A 22,015-nucleotide genomic window follows, 5' to 3' on the forward strand; every position below is an offset into this window, starting at 1 on the left:
AAGTACCTAATCAAAAGTAGAGAAGCTAATCACTTAGAGGAAGCACTTGGAGCACTGTATTGATTAAATAATAATAATATCTCAGCTTTTTGAAAAATTGTAATCTAGAAATTTAGAGCAACAGTTATAACTTAGCTTATAAGCATAAATTTAAGTACCTATTGTGTATGTTTAAGCAGAAATGAACCTCGTACGAGGTTTCAAATGCTTAATAAAAAAAAAAGATATATTCTCCGCAACCACTAAAATTTATAATGTCGATTATCGCGCCGAAACAGCCGAAAGAAATATCTAAATATGGCGGCTGACATTCGTGACCGTTACACTGGGTGTGTCAAAGGTGTAAATTCACGTATGACGCAGCTTATCTCGAGCGCGAAAAAAGATTACGTTCCATTCTCGTGAAAGGATTTTATCGGTTTTATCTTTGCCAGATAACGAAATCAGTCACGATGCAGCAATTCCGCCTGTGTCACAGATCCGAATAATATTTAAATCTTCACTTCAATATGCAATACCGTGCGCCATTATACGCGTACTTTCCACTACGAAAATAAAATGTGCATTACCTTTTAAAAAAACAAGTGCAGTTTAAAATTTCTGCACGGCACACATCGAGCGCGTATTTACTCTTCTAGGTACTTCTAACGAATAGCAGAATATTAGCAAAAACATTTGTCCTCTCTTTATTCAAACCGATTTGAAAAATAGCGTTTCCGTCACAGAATTATTTTTCGAGCAATAATGAATTCGACTCCATACTTCGAAATCAATGGACAGTCCATAAACAATCAAGAAATATTGTGACTGGAGTAAAAAAAACTTGGCCCCGGATAAAAATGGTTTATACGACCGTGGCGTTCGTTTCCATGGTTCAATATGATGCTCGAAGCCTTTCACAAAGAAATCTGTGGTGTTTACCTGCACTGCTTTGACTCGGGTTACCGCTCGTTCGCTTGCCACTTCGAGGGACGCGACGTTTCACTTTATTTTAGAGCGTTACCTCGTCGCTACGAACTAGGATAACACGGAATCAATGTGCCACCGAGTTCCTTGAACTTTTGGCGACACACTTTGCGAAGCGTACACAGTAATTGCGTACAATATCCACGAAACGATTGGGGAAATGTGCAGGACCACCGATGAGCTGTGGCAGCGACCATGATCGTAGTAAACTGCGCGAACCGGTTGCGCAGTGGACTTGCACGTGTCCCGCGTAACGGTCACTTAAGCTTAAGACTTATTCACAACAAGGTCTTTGGCCAATGGAAATACACAGCGTGTACTTTTGAATTTCATCATGTCGTTGTACAATTTGAAATTTTCGTATTGTATAGAGTTCTTGCTTATGTGGAAACGTTATTTTTTTTTTATATTTCATATTTCTTCGTTTGAAGTTTAGATTTTTGTTGCGTATTGAGATTGTATTGCAGTATTGTTTGTTAGATTATAATTTTCAGAAAGGGATAAATGAAATAAGTTATTTCGAAACCCACTTTGGAAATACTTTTTAAGAATATAATAGTTTTCAAAGAGATTTTGGGGGATACATTTGAGATTGCTGTTTTTGGTAATGAAATAATTTTGGAACACAGATTAGAGAATTTTCTACCGTTTTCACTCTATTTCAGTAATTTTCTGTTGTATTCTTTAGCGTGGCAAGTTAATACACGTGTATTTTTTTTTAAAACTGAATGGGGAAAAAGATCGAAGACAGTTGCACCTAATGAAATCAACAGACGCGGTCGCGTCCAATTGTAATTCCAATTGTACCTTTAATTCACGAAAAACATTAAAAACATTCTCAGGCAAAGATTGTGAAATCAACTTGGCTAATTCCAATTGTATTCTCGTTCTCCGTTCGAACACTGATTCCTCTGTCACTTTTTATACTTGACGTTCCTTTATTGGCCACAAATCAATTCAGTGCTCAGATTTTCAGCTTCGGTTTTAAGGAATTAGCGGGCGAGGCCTGTAGTTGACACAAAAACTTTTATAAGAGGGACATCTTCTGTTAAAAATGTCGTATGAAAATCGTTTTACGATGGAAAATAATAAAAACTTGGTAGAGACTAATTTAAACGAATCAAAGTCGGTAATAGATTAATAGCACATTCGCCAGCCATTAAAGAGTTAAAGGTACAATTGGAATTAGCAAAGATGATTTCACAATCTTTGCGTGAGAACTTTTTTCGTGAATTAAAGGGTTAAAGGTACAATTGGAATTAGCAAAGATGATTTCACAATCTTTGCGTGAGAACTTTTCGTGAATTAAAGGGAATTAGCTTAGATTAGTAATGAAATTAGAAAATCGTTGAAAACTTTAAGAAATCGAAGCAAGAGTATTTCAGACTCTTTATTATACCACCTTTTTTTAAATATCAAATTGCACACTAGGGTTGCCCTAATTGATACGTGTCGAATTTTTTTTGTTGCATTTCTTTGCTCTCACCCCTAGAATGGTGCCATTTTATAAAAAAAGAGTCCCTGAAAAAGTTTATTGCAATCGGACAACAGGAAAGGATGCCGACCAGGCCTTAAAGTTTAGAATTCGTCAATAGTTTGGATTTAAAGAATTTCCCAAAAATGGTAAGCCCTATCGAAATTTTGTTCAAATAATATTAAAAGAGCATTCAATTTTCTACAATTACTGTGTATATAATTTTCTCGTGCGTCCAACCATTCTTTAGATAATAGCGGTTGAATATAGACAGAGCCGCACTACGCGCGAATAGACAATACGTCAGCGCCGTACAAATCTCTATATTCAAACGCTATTATCTAAAAAACGGTTGGAAGCACGAGAACATTATATATACAGTAATTGTAGGAAATTGAACGCTCTTTCAATATTATTTGAACAAAATTTCGATAGGGCCTACGATTTTTGAGAAATTCTTCAAATTCAAACCATTGATGAATTCTAAACTTTAAAGCCCGGTCGGCACCCTTTCCTGTTGTCCGATTGCCATAATCTTTTTCAGGGGCGATTTATTTATGAAATGGAACCATATTAGGGGGTGAGAGCAAAAGAAATCGCAAGTTGAAAACTCTCCCACTCCTGTGGCATTTGATAGAAAAAGGCATTTCATAATTATCACTTTAAAAATTACGATAACTGAAATGGAGCAACAAAAACAGTGGTTTTTCACAATGGACTGCCACTACCAAAACCTGAAAGAGAAAGTCGATGCTGCGCAGCAGTATCGACTCAACCAGGGAGACGAGAGAGGAGAGAGAATACAAGTCAAGGACACTGACAGTTGGTCATGATTTCCAGTGCAACAAAGACAGAACACACCTGAATCCTGTGATTGAAACGTAAAAGGAATATAAACGTCCATCGCCCTTTAAAGACGATTCTTATGCAATGAAACACGCCAGTCTATAGATAAGAACATGCAAGAAGGTGCACAGAAGGAAACACAAGCATCAACTAAATGCAATCCCCTTGCCATTACCTTTCTTTTGATTACAATGGCTGGTAGAAACAAAAACAGCAAAAGTTACTCCAAATATACTGAATTTTATAACTTCAGAAGCATTAATTACATTAATAGCTTTCACGAAAATTTTCATGAATTTCACTGGAATTTTTTTACACTTTTTCATTCGTAATTTTCAAACCGAGGGCAAATATTAATTTCAGAGCTTTCGTTCCCGTTAATTTCCTATTCGCGTGAAAAATGCAATCTTCGGAATAATCTCGTGATCGAACATATTTGCCAGGGATGCCAGGACGTCCGAGAAGGAGACAGGAAATCGTTAAACGCATTAACGCCGAATTTCAGAGGTGACGCGTGCGACCTAATTTAATTGTGCCAGGCTGATCGAAACTGCGGACAATTAATTAGCAATGTGCCGGTCATTTCGCGAGGAAATCCGACAGGTGGACACTGCCAGGTTCTGGATACTGATTAGGTCTTGGAAACGCGACAGGTGGTCGAAATTTGTCCCTTCAAGCCACACTTTAATTAGATGTCCAATCATTCGTTTTTGAGCGCCACTCGAGTACCACCGTGTCCATTTTAACGAGAATACTTCAATGGCTATCGACGCGCACTTCGAGGCTTCGTATCGCCTACAGTGACTCGCATTAATATTCGGACACTTTTTAAAATCGCATAACTTTTTTAGAATTGGTCCAAACGACTTGAGTTTTTTTGAGAAGCTAGAAGGATTAGTTTGCTAACTGACGCGTTTCGTCGTTTTTAAAAAAAAATGTATTTGGTTGGAATAGCGAAAAGAATAGTAAAGGTCGATTTTTAAACTTTTTTTTGTGAGCTTGTAATGAAAATTAAAAAAAAAACGTTTGTATCATCAATTTCATCAAAATCGGTTAACGTTGCTCCGAGCTACAAACGTTTAAAGATCGCAGAATAAGGTCGAAAATCGCTGATTTCGGGAATTTTCGCGATTTTACTTACTGCAATCTACAAACGGTTTTTTTTTTAATTTTCATTACCAGCTCACAAAAAAAAGTTTAAAAATCGACCTTTACTATTTTTTTCGCTATTCCGACCAAATACATTTTTTTTAAAACGACCAAATACGTCAGTTAGTAAATTAATCCTTCTAGCTTCTAAAAAAAACTCAAGTCGTTTGGAACAATTCTAAAAAAGTTATGCGATTTTAAAAAGTGTCCGAATATTAATGCGAGTCACTGTACTTAACCGCGGGAACCTCGCGTCAGGTATAACACGATACTGCAACGTAAACCTACTTTTGGGAAATTCATTGCCCGGAGGTGGCACTCCGCGTCAAGGTGTTTGGTAAAAATTTGGAGAACGAAGGCGAAGGGACGCGCTCCTACGTAAGTCGACGAAATCGAGCACACGATTTTCCTATGAATTTAAATTTCAAAAGCGTCTTCGGCTTCTTGTTGCTTGAATATCTCCCTCTCGTACATTCAAAATAGCGAGCACTACGGACATTCACGCAGCAAGCCTCGAAACGTCGTGTATGCATAAAACATGGCGCTCCGGTCCCTTCAAGAATTCCTCGTACGTACACGCGAGATGATACACGTACATATATTTTGTTATATGAATATACTCTTAAGCATTATTATGAAACCGACAGTGAACGGCGGAGGAATTTGCTATCGTGTGATACACGAGCGCCGCGCAGCTATTTAAAAAAACATAGAGGGATGATATGTCTGAGCATCTAACGCTGTTCTGATATATTACGGAATTACTCTATGTGTTTAGAATTAATGCACGTTGTAACTAATATTATGTGAAGAATACTAAGAGCACAGATATTTTTGTGGTTGTTATTATCGTAATCGATTTTAGGGAGTGGTCATTTGGAATTTCTTTTAATTTTGTTTTCTAAGTTAAAGATTTTTTATAATTTGAATTGATTTTAAGAAGATTCACTTGGAAATTCTTTTAATTGCATTTTTCAAGTTAAAGATTTGTTACGATTAAAATTGATTTTAGGGAGAGTTCACTTGCGATTTCTTTTAATTTCCTTTTTCAAGCTAAAGATTTGTTATAATTCGAATTGATTTTAAGGAGATTTCACTTGGGATTTCTTTTTATTTCCTTTTCCAAGTTAAATATTTATTACGATTATAATTAACTTTAGAGAGATTTCACTTGCGATTTTTTTTAATTTCCTTTTTCAAGCTAAAGATGTGTTATGGTTGTAATTAACTTTAGAGAGACTTCACTTGAAAGTGCTTTTAATTTTCTTTTTCAAGTTAAAGATTTGTTATAATTCGAATTGATTTTAAGGAGATTTCACTTGGGATTTCTTTTTATTTCCTTTTCCAAGTTAAATATTTATTACGATTGTAATTAACTTTAGAGAGATTTCGCTTGGAATTTCTTTTAATTTTCTTTTTCGAGTTAAAGATACTTTTGTAAAGAATTGCTACGATCAAAAAATTGAATTTAAATCAAGTTACAGAGAACAAAATCGAACGATCTTCCTGGGGCAACAGAGCTATTTAAAAACTATTATCACAAAACTTACAGAAAAGGAAACCCCATAAAAAACTTCAGAAAAGTAACAAAGTTACGCCAAGTACATGAAAAAGTCAAAGACTAAAAAGAGTATTATCAAATAAATTACAAAAAATAGAAGAAAATAATGTAAATATAAGAAAAAGATTATGAATCACAAAAAATTAGAAGAAAGTAATATCACAAAACTTACAGAAAATGAATCAAGTGATCTATTCTAATATTGAGCTCAAACAGACTTCTCTTAGAATTTCTTTTAACTTTCTTTCCAAAAATTTCTATAAAAAAATTTCTAAATATCCAAATAAATGCGAAAACCAAGTTGCAGCGAATTAAACGAAACGATCTTCTTGCTGCAACCTTCGATAAAAAATATGTACTTTTAATATGTACACGCTGTGTTCCCAGCAAACGATATTGAACAACCTGTCCACGATAAATGTGAACTGCACGGGTGATTGTTTCGCGGGCAATATTATTGTGCAGGCATACACTGCGAGTGTTATCGGACGGCTGATTTGCATGTTACCGTTGCAATGGTGAATTCCACCGATCCATGCGGGCGCATTTAGCACAGAACGTCCATATGCCCGACTTATTTATACTGAATGCAAATTGATATGTGAGCATCTAGCATCGAGGGTATGTACACATTGCCTGACGTCGGTGATTGGCATTCGATGCGTTTCTCTTCCGAATGCTCGGCTCAATCGACCGCTGAAAATCCTGGACGATTATGAGCACTATCGCGCGAATATATCGATAATAGCAAAACGCAGGGAATATATATTTCATACTGAATCGACAGATTCTGAAGACTTTTAATGACGAACGGTAAAGGAAGTGGTGTTAAAGTGTTTAGAAACGTTTAAGAGTGCAGGAAATAAAGAATCAGCCTTCTAAGTGTTTCCATATCTTACGTTAACTTCTGCAAAAAATTGTTTTCATATTTATAAAAATTCACAGAAATTTAAAATTGATTCTGTGATGAGAATTCCTAATAAGTTAAATGGCTAAAAGTTACCATTTTAGTGCCCAAATTCAAGTGCTGTGTGCAATACAAATTTTACTAGCTACTCTTGCTATCAGTGTTCGCGATTTATCTTATTTGGAATTCTCATCACAGAATCAACTTTAAATTTCTGTGAATTTTTATAAATTCGAAACTAATTTTTTTGTAGAAGTTAACGTAAATGGGAAATAGCTTTGCTAAAGAATTTTGTTGTTATTCTTTCTGACTAATTTGGATTTAGAATACAACACTCAGTAATACAGCGCGTAAATGTCAGATAGTATGAGCGAATGTTTGGAAATTGGAAGGACTGCTTCTACATCTTTTTTTTATTTAAAATTAGCAGTCTAGAATAAAGTGTGATCGACATGGACAGATGGCATTGATCATCTGTGCTATCCGCATATCTGCTTTCAGTCGTATCTGTCAAGAAGCACATGCAGCATGGGATTCTAGTTTTTTCAATCGACTGAGTGATACCGCAAGGCAATGATCGCAGACATTAATGAAATGCCATTAACGAAGTCTGATACGTGGCAGGAAATCTATCCCCCATTATCATTTGACGATTCATTATGACTACTTCATTTTACGAATGAATAATTTTGGATACCACAAATCCGATTTGTATATATCATTCATTTGTTATCTAATATTTGGATTTAACCCTTCGTGGTCACGCGGGGTATATTGTACCCCAAGAATAATTGTCGAGTTAAAATGTCGTGTCTTTACGACTTCCAAAGGGGATTTATCGCAAGAAAATAAATAAACAAAAAAGAAATTAAAAAATCGCTTTTTCCCACAACCGTGGAAAATCGCTCGTTTTCAACTACAAATTGTATCATATCAAAATTTACATTTCTAGAAAAAGACTATTAGACCATGATTGTATAAGTATTACGAACGTACAATTATCACTGAAAAGTTAAAAGATTCAAAAATACGAAAATGGTAACTCAAAAATGACGCTGGGGTACAGTGAACCCCGTGTGACCAACTTGTGATTATAAGAAAGTGTGACCACGAAGGGTTAAGATAAATAGCAATTCAGATTATACTACCTCGGTATTCAATTAAAATATGATCCCTATAAACTGATTATCACCTTCAGATAAAAGTTTCTACTGTACTAGAATTAAGTATAGTTTATCCTATGAATAATATCTACTATAAGTACTTATTCCCTTTTCTTTTACCATTATCTTTTTCGAGAGGTCCCAAAATGTATCGTTAATATAAAAATTCCCCCATTATTTCAATAAAAAGGTACTTCCATTGAAAGGAATTATTTGAATGAAATTATAACATAATGAATCATTAATCGCTGCTTACTAAAATTAAAATATCAGGAACTCACGAAGTTAAAGAACAAACACCTTTTCAAATAAAATCTCAGACGACTACGAGTCTAATATTCACAGGTAATTCATATTAATACCGTTCAGAAGTTATTTCCCATCCACGAACTTAAACTTCCACTGCCTAACGTAAACTGAGGGCCCGGGTGGGGGAGTGAATTGGTTTTGAATAATTTATGGAGGGCGGATCTTACAGATGTCCAGGTAACTGTTTAAACACCAAGACACTACGTTCACTCAGCTAATACCAGCGAAGAATGATTTATCTGCAGTTCACCGTGATAGATGGATGCCTTGTCAAACTTTATTGCCGCGAAATACGCGGGCGGCAACGAGATTTCGGATTATCGACATAATTTAGAAAAGATGAAGCACATTCATCTTGCATGTTCCGAGATGATAGCGAACACCACGTTTTTTTTCTGACTGACGTAATTATTATGCAGTGAACTCTATTAAAAAAGAGATGGCTGAAGCCGACGGCTAAACCTTCGTTGAAGGAATAATTCAGAGCCTTTAAAATTTCTGCAATATTTTGTTTCTAAATTCCGGACGTACGTTTTCGTTAAAATACTTTATCATCTCAATTTGACTTGTACAGTAGTGATCAGAGGAAAATCTAGAATAAAATTTATAATACTGGCAAACCCCCAATTTATAGGATGTAAAAAAGATATAATTTTTTTTCTAATAGAACTATCTTAATTTTGTTGCGACCAAGTGTCCTTATGTGAAAGTTTAGAGATGTGTAATTCATAAATAGATTTTGTAGAATATTTCGTGAGCACGAGTACCTACTGCTGGACATTTCAACGATTTTGAAATTAACCGGGAAGGAAAATTCAACAGCGAGTAGGTACGCTTGATCCCTGGTTCTATGTGAACAGAATTCTCTCGATTCACTGTGTATCTACGCTACCGAAAAATTGTATGCAATATTGGAAAATATTTAAAAAGTCCACTGTACCCACTGCTCGCAGGACGTTTGAATTTCTGCTATTTGGATAGCCATCTCGAGTTCTTTTGCCTCGCATCTGCTCGGAGTTGCTTTACGGGAGGGGCGTTTTATACGCTGGAGTTTATAGTTTGCAGGAATCTGAAAAGCAAATCCAACCCTTTGATCTGACACGTGGGGGGGATAAAAGTTTGAAGAAAATGTTGCTGGCCAATCAGCCGAAGGAAGAGCGGAGCACTGTTAAAAGTATGAAAGAAGATTCGCAGAAGTTTTTAAGCGGTTTGAGGATCGTAATAACAGAGACAGGGGAGGAAATTTATGGAATCCTCTAAATCTCCTGAGTCACATTCTTACATGAGTAAACATACTTTCGAATTACCTTCAACTTGAGAGCTACTCTCGTGATAATAAATTACACTGTATCTCGGGGGAAGCGTCTGCAAATTTTTATTTTCAATTTCAGGATGTTCAGCTTTCAGCAGATAGTGGAAAATTAATGCAAAACTTGTACTAACAGGATTCGGAGCTTGGAAATTCGTAACTTATTTATTGATGAATATAAGATATTAATTCTGCGGGAAATTTTAATTCTGAATTGAAAGTTAGCAGTATCATTGAAGCTAGTTGGTATAGGAAGCATCGATATTTTTTTTTTATAATTTGTAACAGAAGTAGGTATTAGTAGCCAATTTTCTGTAATTCAGCAAAGCGTGTCTATGCTTGGAATGTACAGAATGTTCTGCAGTCTTTAAAATTTACATAATTTTCCATGTTAATGCTTATTGTCTTTCAAAGCTCTCTGCACAATTCAGCTTCCTTTAGCACTGCCACTTCAGGCTTCTCGACGTCGATTGCAATAGAAAATGTAAATAACAGACAAAGGAGTTTGTTAGCCAGTTTCGTTCTGCTCTTTACCTGTTGAATAAGCAGCAAGTAGTTCTGTAATGCTTGGAATTAATTGACGTTTCAGCCAAGAGATATTTCCGTTCCCTGGTTTTAAAGTTCGAACTTTATTTCTTTATTCTTATCCCTGATACTAGAATAACTATTCCACGAGTAACGAACTTTGAATTTGCCCTGCCTCTTCAGTAAGAATGTTTCAAATTTTAGAAGATAAATGAGATGAGACGAAAGATAACCTGGTGAATAAGAAAGCCATTTAGTGTTATTTTTTTAAGAATCTGATGTCATTAAAAATTTCACAAAACTACGAAGGAGTAGATAGACGAAGAATTTTATATAAATTTAGTGAAAGTCTACTTTTTCCCTACACCAAAACAACACATTGTCGCGTAAGTCATAACCATTTTAAACTACTAACTTTCTAATTAGCAGTGAACTACTCTAAACTGAAATGTACAAAACTGAAGGCACTCCCTGCTCCAAATGCAAATTCGGAAAACTCAGTTAAGAGTATATTTAAAAAAACTACTTCGACATCAAGTAAATCTCAACTGTCTCAATTCCTGTAAAATAAACGACGATGTTTGATGGAATAAAAGCGGAAAGAAATCTAATTGAAATCAGATGGACAGGCGCATAATTTGACAAGTTGATCGAGCAGACCGTGTCGTAAGATAATGTCCCGCTTCACTTGTGCTCTGTCTCCGCCGTCGAGTATTCAGGAACGAATGCAATTTCGCCGTTCAAAACTGCAACCTGATGCGACAGGACGTAAGTCATGATTCACTCTAGAGAGGAATCGATTACATGGCCAAATCGAAACGAGAAATGCCACTGCATGTGCATGCATTGCGACGTAAAGGAAATGTCCACTTCCACTGGAATTGCCATCGATTTTGGCTGCGACTCGAAATTTTCAGGACAGTTTCTTAGAAGATATTCAAAGTCACATATTCTTGCTTAAATTGCAACGATGAAAATAATGAAATTCTTGGTATATCCTATAATATCGCCCATAATGGATAATTTATGTTTTTAAATATGGAAAGTTTCATAAATTTGAAAATAATCATAAACGATATTTTTATTTAGAATATGGAAGGACTGGGCAGGAATTAGTGAGAGGCTTATGAATTTCATAATTTCCTTAAATAAATTAGTAGCAGGTAATCTTTAGTTAATAAGTTAACAAGTAATCTCTTTCCTAAGCCTGGGAGAACGATTTCCTCGCTTTATATTTTAAATACATATTTTATAGAATGTTAATAAAGCTGTGTTAGGAAAGACGAGTCAAAGGAAATTATCCGACATTATACAAGAAGATTGATAAAAAACGTGACGAAGAAATGAAAAATAAAAATTAACACGTTTAATGTGCCTATGTCGTGAAAATTTAATTTGATATATTTTCAATTAAATGTAATTAGTAAATTTCTGCTAAGCTATTATATGTTTGTATGATGTCTGACCTATCATTGTATCATAGACTCACTTCGAGAACGCGTGAGTATTAGCAGTTAATAGACAAATTCTAAAACTATCACTAACTCACCCGAGTTTACTCTGTATTCAACAACTTCATGGATTAATATCTAACGTAAGCACACAACAATTCCATTCAGGCTCAGGTAATCAGTAAAATCTACAGACACCCACCTTCACCAGAATACGTTCATCAGAAATTACCATCGCCTCGCTAACATTTCATATTTGTGGACTGCATATAAATTCCTATAACAAGCTGCAGCTACAACTATTCAACAGCTCATCCTATGTACATCAACAAATGTTCCACAATGCAACGACTTTCCAAGCTCTCCATAGAATACCCCCATAGAATCGCAAGTCAGACTCGCGTTTCCATCACGTTAATTGTTTCTCCCCGTATCTATCATCTAAACGCGTCGTGTCCGCTCGATTTGCGAAATATCGAGCCAGCAGCTCGCGATATGTATCTTGCCGGCATGCAGCACCGCCGGTGCACGGTGTGCAACGATCCTGCGGGCTGGTGTCTCCGTCCCTGGCACATAGAGAGGCGCCATTCAACGTAATACGAGGATTCCCGCGCACGGATCCTGCGGGTCTCCTCATAGTTATAACGGAATATCCCCGTTCACCCGATGCAACCCTATTCCGTGGCATTTCCCTCTGACGATCCTGCCATTATCCTGTCCATAAACGTGTCTGGGACGGCTGTTGCGGGTCAGAATTCACAAGGAAACGACGATGTAGTTGCCTCCTGTTCGTATAAACCCCAAACATCACGCCTCCACGCTGTCATCCAGCAATAATCGCGGGGCTTAATAAACGCTTCGCTCAAGACCAGGCGACTTGGCGTGGCTTTCTTTCTTTGAGGGGGGTAACTGAGTAGCTCTGTACAGTCCTTCTTCATCCTGCTATCGCGGACTTCATTTCGAAATGGATACTCTCGACGAGTAATATTCAGGGATCTTTCGACGAGTATAAAATTATATGCCAAATAATTCTCGGGAGATTTGAAGCATGAAAAAAAAACAAATCGATGGGTTATTGCATAAATATTATATGTCCGCCTTTAGCGTTTCCGAGAAAATGAGTTTTAAAAATACAAAGGTTAAAAAAATAAAAAATTAAAGAAATACACAATTTCGCAAGAAGTGGACATACAATATTTCTGCAGTAAGCCATCGAAATAAAAATTGCCATTTTGCAAAACTTATGAAACTATAAATGTTCGCGAAAAGTTCATACAAGCCACAGAAATAGAATTTTGAAGTCCAATAACAAATTACACTAAACGAAACAAGGATGAATTCGGACTAAATTGTATAATTGGAATTTTTGCAGATAAAATACTCAGAAAAACAAGTAGATCTATGAGAAAATCGAGGGATCCATAAACACCATACGAAATAATTATTGAAGGCTATGAATACTTGACATGTTTTTAAAGTAAATCGCTCTTTCTTCTTCTGATGTTGTGTGATCACAGAATTCAATTCGCAGATGCTTGCGCAGACGATACACAATTAAGGATCGTTCAGATTCGACCCTCGTGATTTATCGAAAGCCGAAGTTCACTGACGACGATAATCCTCCCCTCGATCGTAGTAATTTTTTCTTCGTTGTTAAGCTTAAGGGAATTAAACCCGAAAGTATGTTAAACTCTGTAGTGGAGCAATTTCAATTTATTCCTGTCATGCTGTGCATTCTCCAGCAGGGAATTATTTAGTCCGTAGGATCAGTAACTAATTAAAAGTTTCACCTCTTCCGCGCTACGGGCTCGATCAACGAGAAACTTGCGAGGGATGACAGTCTCCTTTATCTGGACTTAGTTCGCTTGCAGGATACGTATTAGTATTCATTATACGACCCAATGGCAGACGCTAAACTGCATCGGAATACCTGAGCCCTTCAGAAAATGTCCTGAATAGCTGAACAATTCCCATCCATTGTTACTCGATAAACCGCAATTCGAAGAACGCTGACGCTCAGAATGTCAATTGGGAGTTTCGTCAAAAGCGCGGGAAGCCTTCAAATTCAAGGACCGCGTAATTGGATAGGGATAGAGGACATGTGGAATTCCTGAACAAATTGTGCACTAATTGTCTATTATGTGGTTAACGATGGCATTTAAGGGGTAAATTAATAACACTTACATATTTTATATAGGAATGAATTAGAATAGAGTTTACTTGGAAGAATGGGATCGTGTAGTTTAATTTATTATAACTATGATTTTGATTTATTAATTCTGTATTTTATGGGTTGCCTATACGTTGCTACTATTCTGTAAACGTTTGGAAATTATTATTCCTAAAAATTATAGTTTTTCAAAATGTAAAGTAGATGTGGAATACTTCTCCGTACAGTCTTCGCAACTTTTATACTCGTTACTACTCTTAAGAAATGTGTAAAACTATTATCCTTAGAAGTTACTGCAATTAGGTACTAATCGTATGATCAGCCTTCAAACCTTCCTTGGTAAAATAAATATTACTATTGAGAATTGTTGCTATCATCGATGAGCTATACTCCTTACAACATGTCAACGAACCAACGAGTATGAAAGTAACAACGGGAATCACTATGTATCATCTCAAAATTATTGCTTTAAGTGTACTTTTTACACAAAATTTCCACCCTGCACAACAGTGCAGATTGCCCCGTAAGCAGTAAATAACTGCCTGCACTGTGATTTCGGCAATATCGTTACTTCCTATCACAAACATGGTTACCTCGATGTCTTGCGATTTATGGAGTAGTCAAACCACCCCCTGGCCATGTTGGCACCCCTAGAATCCTCCTGGTCCAGTTTACGCAGCGACCACAGACGAACCAACACTATTGGTTCGACAATGGCTCGATGTTGCATGTAGTTCCTGACGTTGCATTATGGTCCAAGTATACTTCGATCACTGCTAAAAATAATTCCAGGCGAACCCTAAGCTTACAACACTGGGAAAGCTATTGTTCGCCAAGTTCCATTCCTCTTTTTCGAATTTCTTAAATTTTCCAATTCCTCTTACAAGGGAACATCCCGAACCCGGAAATTCAAAAAATTCTGAAACTTTGCGAATATGTAGGGAATTTCCTCCTGATTATAACGCAATTTTTGTTTGCTGCCCAAATTCACTCTAAGGGTGTGTAATTGACCCCCGAAAATCCGGTTATTTTCCGATGTTGTGTTACAACTCGTGATCTGTAAAATAATTTCTTCGCCAAATGATAGATCTAATTAAAAGAAGTAGCTTTTGTCTTGAAACGTTTTTTTCTATCTCTTACAGTTCGCGAGTTATAAAACAAAATCGGAAAATAGCCGAATTTTCAGGGGTTAATTTCACCAGCTTCGATTGAATTTGGGCAGCAAACCAAAATTTCGTTGTAATCAGGAGGAAATCCCCTACTTATTCACAAAGTTTCAGAATTTTTTGAATTCTCGGGTTCGGGATCTTCCCTTGTTAGGCACACATTTAATAGAATTCAAAACGGAAGCTTTCTGATGACCTCAAGGATGTACTAGGAGATCCTTTCTAATTTTTAATCATATCGTAGCTTCGTACACTGATATCCAAATAAAAACTATATCATTTTTACCAACTAAATTTTTTTCTTAAGGGTACATCTCCTTCTTAACAAAAGCTTGAAAGAAAATCGAAGAGCAGCTGCATTCAAACACACAAAATACAATTTAACACTCTTAGACAACCAAGGTCCATTAAAATTACAGAGGAAAGTAACCACTTTTGTTATAAATTTTGTTATAAATAACAAGAAGTGGTAGAACTAATTTCTATTCGCTTGGATGGAAACCTTATATGTTTATTGTTATGTAAAATCAAATCAGCGTGCCAGAAATCGATTCCTCGTGATAAGGACGTCCTTCGTTTATATTCCCTGATTTCCAGTTCAATGTCGGGATAGCGCCTGAAGTCACTGCAATCTGTTCAGGGGGTCCTTTGAGAAGGAGGCTACGAAGGATCTACTCGATTATCGGGAGTAATTAAACTCACCGTCTGGATTGCCATCCAGAACGCATAATTAGGACGCCGGAATCCGAGCAACGATTAACTCGATTGCTCCTTTGGAAAGGGAGTCTCGCTGGACGAAAAGAAAGGCAACGATCATGTAGATTTCGACATCCACTCTGATTGTCGACATTTACGTTCTAATAGCAAGGCCATTTCGAAATTTTCAAGCTCTACCTAATGTTTCAAGGTGCAATTACTTGCTTCTGAAACTCTGACTTCTGTATCATCTTATTTAAAGGGCAGCTAACTAATCCTACTATATCTATTACATTCTCGCTTTTTCATAACACAACAGTTGCTTAATTAACGAAGGAACCACGACGAAAGATTATCAAAAGCAATCCTTTCAATTCTCTGAAAATTAACACTCCCTCCTAACATCCTAGATTTTGCACCTCGCAGAATCCCACATAAACAATTTTTAACCAACTCGAATTACTCCCTATATTAGATTACACTATTAGATACAACACTAAATAACACTCCAAATAAGACTTCCACCAGTTTCCGATAAAAGCTACACCCTCGATCAAACCCGGCTACAACAAACGTTGCAAACACCCCCCTGTACAATTAAAACACTTCTTTTCATCCCATTCGAAGCACCCACACAATCCCCCAAGCACGAACGTCTACCACACAAAGCCACAAACGTTTTTTTGTACATTCCCAGGGCAAAGTTTCGCGAATCCACTGAACGGCCGAATAGAGCACTGCGCCATGCTGTTTGATAGCCTTGAGAATCTCCCGGCAAATCCCGAATTAATCCAGATGACTGTACGAGGGTTGCGATGCTTAGGGGGGCATCCCTTGGGCTGTAACGAGGCGGAAGTCATAAGGGTGAAGCTGTCGTTGTCTTCCAGGGATGACGATGTTCCACGTGCTGTTGGCAACTTCGGTAATTATGTCGCGTCCACGGCTTCAACTAGCCTCAGTCAGACAGAAATTGCCAGCTGACACCAGTTGTGCCACCGTCAGCCTATAGTAGTCGCTTTCAATTAAGCCTTTTATACCGTGCCCGCGAGAATCGCTGGTCGTGAGCTGCTTACCAACGGCTGGTGTTTTCAAAACATCACGATTATGGTTATTGAATGGCCGTCTTCACCGCCGTCCTGCACTCTGAGGCGTTATTAAAATCCCACACAGAGGAATCGAGGGAGTATGACTCCCTCTGCATGGAATGGGACTCGGTTAACGAAATTGGATCAAGCTCACGCAGGTGCTGTTGATGATGAGGTACTCTGATTGGTCGTGGGGACTGTGGATTATCGCGATTTTGGGAGGATAAGGAGTTTCGTATAGGAGTCATTAGATGGCATGACGTGACTGGCTTGGGGGGGGGGGGGTTAAGTGCCTTTTCGTGGGAGACAATTTTGGGACTTGATACTATTTTATTTTGGATGTAGGGTGAAGGACCCAATTACTGACACTTTAAGAGTTGACTCTGGCATTATCTTGTAGTTTTGTAGTTATAGACTAAAAGTATATGTTGTTCTTGTTATTTATTATTGTTTAATATGTTTACTTGAGGAAAAAAATTTGGTGGATCTTAATACTTCGATTTTTATGTATAAATTCATCATTTTTAAAAATATATGTCGGGAAAAAATATATTACTGACACCCTTAAAATGTATTTGACTGAATTACTGTCACCCAAATAAATAAACAGACTTAATGAATCATTGTATTCCGATCGTTATTACTTTCTATGATGCTTATATTATCTAAATCATTATATTTTGTTATGTTAGTAGCTTAAATATTACAATTACAGCATTTTCGTTAACGTCTCGTTTTCTCTTTTGCTTGTAAGGAAGTCATCGTTTTCACTCTCCTAATATCCGCTTAAAATGTTTGATCGTTTCATCCAAATTAACGGAGAGAAAATTAAGTGCTGTTTTTTATATCGTATAAATTACAGTTTCAATTGTAAGCTAAATTTTTTTTATGTATCATTTCACAAGATTTATTCGTTATTTTAAGTAAAACAGCTTAGGGTGACAGTAATTGGGTCCTTTACCCTATTCGAGTGAAAGTGCTTTGGGATCTAAATTCGAGTATTAATTTAGTATTCAGGTAAAAGTGCTTTAGGGTCGTTCCGGGGGAGACGCACCTAGCGGAGAGATGCATCACTTCCTCTTCCGGCTACACTACATAAGTGGCAGCGCTGTTTCAACGCTTAAGACGCGTGTTCTTATCTACAAACATAACCTTATTAAACGACTCACATCGACCGCGCGGTTTAAGTTCATTAAAATTGAAAAAACTTTCCGCTGCGTTGGATTTCAGGCGAGAAATTTGTGTGAACGGCGAGTAAATTGGATTCGTTGCCCGGAGTGCTCAAAATGGCCCCACGAAACGTGTACTGTGTATCCTCCCCTCTGTAATATGTGTAGAAGAGAAAATAAAGAATGAAAGTAGGGAGAAGAGGGTACCGGTAAGTAGGTGCATCGCCCTCGAATCTGAAGTGCATCTCTCCCTCAGGTCTGGGGTTAGATGCACTTTTTCCAAGTTTTTTAGAAAGCCTATTTTAATATTAAAATAAAGTTTTTATATATTTAATGTGTTACTTTCTGAAACGGATTGAAATAAACAATCAAACTACATTTACCTAAATTTTTAGTTGTGTTTATTTAAGACTTTATAAGCAATCGGAAAAAAGTGGCGCGTCTCCCCCGAAATGACCCTAAGCTTTAAATTCGTGTATTAACTCAATATACGAATAAAAGTACTTCACGATTAAACTTTAAGTAGTAACTCAATATACGATTAATAATGCTTTAAGTCTCCAATTCAAATATTAACTCGGTATATGAGTAAAAGTGCTTTAATATCTAACTTCGAGTGTTAACTTAGTATTCCAGTAAAAGTGCTTTAAGCTTTATTCCAAATATTCACTCAGCACGCAATGAAGGGTGCTTTAAGATTTATCTTAACCCTGCATCAGTCACTGGCGCAGCTAACTCTTTCAAGCCTGGATTTTTTAAACAGATTTCACTTTATCGAACAGGAAGAATATTCCCTCGTTTCAGAAGATTGAAGTCCCGTTCAATTTCAGCAATTCCGCCGCGCGAACGTCGATTCGCGGCTGCATTTTGCCACGCAATTACGTGCACGGGGGTACTTAAATGCACAACGCTTCAGACGTTGATAAATTGTTCGCGCCTTCTAATATTCAAAGGGCTCAACGTGCAGCAACGGCGTTTCGTGCGGCAACGCATAACTCCGCCATAACACCACTTACGTGTGCGTAATTTTCAATTCGCTCGTTTCATCGAAAGTTCTCCCGTGCTGCGAGTGTTTCATTAATTTCGTCGAACTTCAAACGCATCAAGGTTGATTTCACGGTAGTTCCTGCAACGCCGATACGATCTGCTTCTGATAAAATGATAATGCAAGCAGCACCAAGGCTGAAACACTGTACATGAAACTATTTCTCTAAAGAAGTGAGTTTTATCGAATTTCCTTTTAGCAAATTCGAAGTTGATTTCGCTGGGATAATTTATTGTAAAATATTCAGCACAGTTTTGTGGTCACCTGCAGAATATTTCCATGCTACTTGATGGGTAATAGAAAATAGAATAATGTGGGAAAGAATGCATGGTTTTCACAAATTTTAAAGCAGGGTGAAATTGAATTACAGAAATACTTAATCTGGTACATGGAAGCTTCAACTACTGGATATTGAAATATTTTTATAAAATGAAAAAGTTTAAAGGCTAAGTTAAGATTCCTTCCTGTCCTATCTCATTTTGAATATTTTTCGAGTAGAAATTCTGCAGAAAGAACAATCAATCAGCGAGCACCAACGGGTGCCCCATCTCCACAATTTTTTGTTTCTAATTTTTAGCTCGTAAATAGCTGTAAATAGAAAAAATGTGTGTCGCGACGAGCTTTAAAACGCTATATTTTTTAAAATACAGTTTAACAACATTTAATTTTCTAATATTTCTTAGCGTTTGGGCAATAATTTTCCCCATTTTCGAACGCTAGTCCCCTTATTGCATCCGAGCCCCCAATTATTATCTTATTTATTCAAACGTGTTAGATTTCAAACGTGATCCTTCAGTTATTATCAAAATAGGTATATGATTTTTAAATCTGACTGAGAGATTCGCGCATCGTACCAAAGTACAACTTACTAAAGCTTCATTTCGAAAGAACAAAGGGAACTTAAATAATAAGCACGGCTTTTCCCTCGTGTGCATTCTTGCAGCTACAATTACGCAGCTGTAATCCCAGCTCGGCCAATTTCGAAAATACTTGGTACCCTTCTAATCGTCTCGTTAATCTCACTGTATCTCAGCCGCGGGCGAGACTCTTACGTGTTGATCTTCCGTAGTGTTAACAGAAGCGAACTTTATCCTGAAACTGGGCTGGAAAGGAGGAGGAAGATTCTCATGCATCAAAGATGAAGTCGCTTCTAGCGTGTTGGAACGTATTCTATGATCGATCATGCGCTGTGTGTTACACTTTTTTGGGAGACGTGTCTGCGAAGGAAGATGTAGCAGTCCAAGTGTGGAAATTTAATCTTTATGAAGATGGAATCGCGTCGGTCTTGCGTGAAGTCTAAGTTCAATCGTGATGCCGTGTGAAATGAAGAGAAACTTCTATTTACTAGAGTGGTGGATTCGAGAAGTAACAAGAATTTTAGAAGAACAATGATTCTTCGTTGAAAAAAAAAGACAGCCAAAAAAGGTGACTAGCGTGTTATAAATTTCGAAAAGTATCTTTGTTGATATTCATAAAACTTAAGAATTCAACTTTGGATAATTATTAATCCAAACAGTAAATTTCTCAGTTGCCAATTATTGTAATTTTTTCCATGGAAAGATTTACACTGTCCTTATAATTTTCAAAGCCATATTTTTGAAAAATAAAGGGTCCAGCGAAGAAAGTTTACATGAATTTTTTTCACTCATTTTGTCACGAGGAACCAGTCCCCTTACGTTTTTACCACAAATTGCGCCACGTATTGTATAATAAACGGTTTAGCGTGACCCGTGGTATAAGCGCGAATAAATTCCCTTAATTCTGCTAATTCCCCGTTTATTCGTGCAAACGGATGATCGAGAAACCGTAAAATCCAGTGATTAAACCAGATCCCACTGTGCCACGGTTATGTTTACTGCAGGCGGTTTCGCAAATTTAAAATTCACGGAAGCGGAAACTACTGGGAACCAAGAAGAAGCAGGTTCCATTCCGAGAAACATTTCAACTCGTGGCGAGGATACGCAAGCAGATGCTGAAGTAAACAGGAAATAACTCAGGGAAACGTCTCAAGAATAAGCTAACGTGGACCCAGTGCGAGTAGCATACTGTGAAAATAGTCAATATACAAGAATTTTCCTTTAGAACTTGGTGCATCGTGCTGCTCGGAACTTCCAACGTGACCAAGCATGTGTGTGACTGTAATTCTTACGAAACAAGCTGGGTTACAATAAACTTCCCCACTGGGTAGTGGACGCTGTATTCTCTAGTCCACCTAAAGTAGTTTACTAAAGTAACCGACGTCGCTTGCAATTAGTAAAAACGGTTAGTAAAGTCCACTAAAAACGTCTGCTATTCAATTAAATTCGGTCAACTGTACTAAAAACACAAACCACTAAATACAACAAAAGTGGGTCAATTTGACCCTGCCAATTTTCAACCAGTTGTTACTTAAAAACTATTTGTTAAATTAAGTCTGAAAAATTCTGAGATAAACTTTGAACATTGTAGAATATATGCCCATCGTAGAAAGTTGACATTTAAAGTGCCATCATGCTTAAAAATAATTTGAAGCAATAAGAGTTCCGACACAAAGTTTCTTGCTTAAAAAAATTGCAGGGACAATTTGACCCAGTGCGACCTCCGAGGGTTAAGAAAACATACATGTGAAATTCGAAACGTGGAAATTAGGAACAAATAATGAACCTCTTGACCCCTTTAGACGAGATTTATTCTGACAACGAGACAAACTACATGCACGCACTATTAGTGAAGCATAAATATTTAGACGTAAGCTTCCAAGCCTTTGACGTCTTTTAATTAACAGAAAAGGCTATTTTGGTGTGGAAAATCCATTGTAGTATCTCATATGAGGTCAGCAGAAAGTATAGAAAAAGAAAAGGAGAACACTGGTGAAAGGGGTGCCCTGCAATGAATTTCCTGTAACGCTGATTTTACGCCGCAAAGACAGACCTCCCCTCTCAGAATTTACCTGCACCGAAACCTCTCCATTAACAATATTACCAAAGCTTCCACCTGCTCTACAATTACTTAAATTAAAATTCCAGCATCCTCCAATAAACCGGA

The 22,015-nt window shown here is 37.0% G+C and overlaps 1 protein-coding gene and 1 long non-coding RNA gene across 8 annotated transcripts in view; both read right to left on the reverse strand.

Annotated features, from left to right (window-relative positions):
* Positions 1-1,163, reverse strand: part of LOC143375069 (uncharacterized) — a 60,743-nt gene extending 59,580 nt beyond the window's left edge. For both annotated transcript variants that reach the window (XR_013086798.1, XR_013086799.1), the window contains exon 1: positions 922-1,163. This is a non-coding gene — a long non-coding RNA (uncharacterized LOC143375069). The remainder of the gene's footprint in view (positions 1-921) is intronic.
* Rho-5 (rhomboid-5) overlaps positions 1-22,015 on the reverse strand; it is a 371,266-nt gene that overhangs the window by 168,984 nt on the left and 180,267 nt on the right. The window lies entirely within an intron of this gene.

This window comes from Andrena cerasifolii, chromosome 12 (genome assembly GCF_050908995.1).
Source record: "Andrena cerasifolii isolate SP2316 chromosome 12, iyAndCera1_principal, whole genome shotgun sequence".
NCBI classification, from domain to species: domain Eukaryota; kingdom Metazoa; phylum Arthropoda; class Insecta; order Hymenoptera; family Andrenidae; genus Andrena; species Andrena cerasifolii.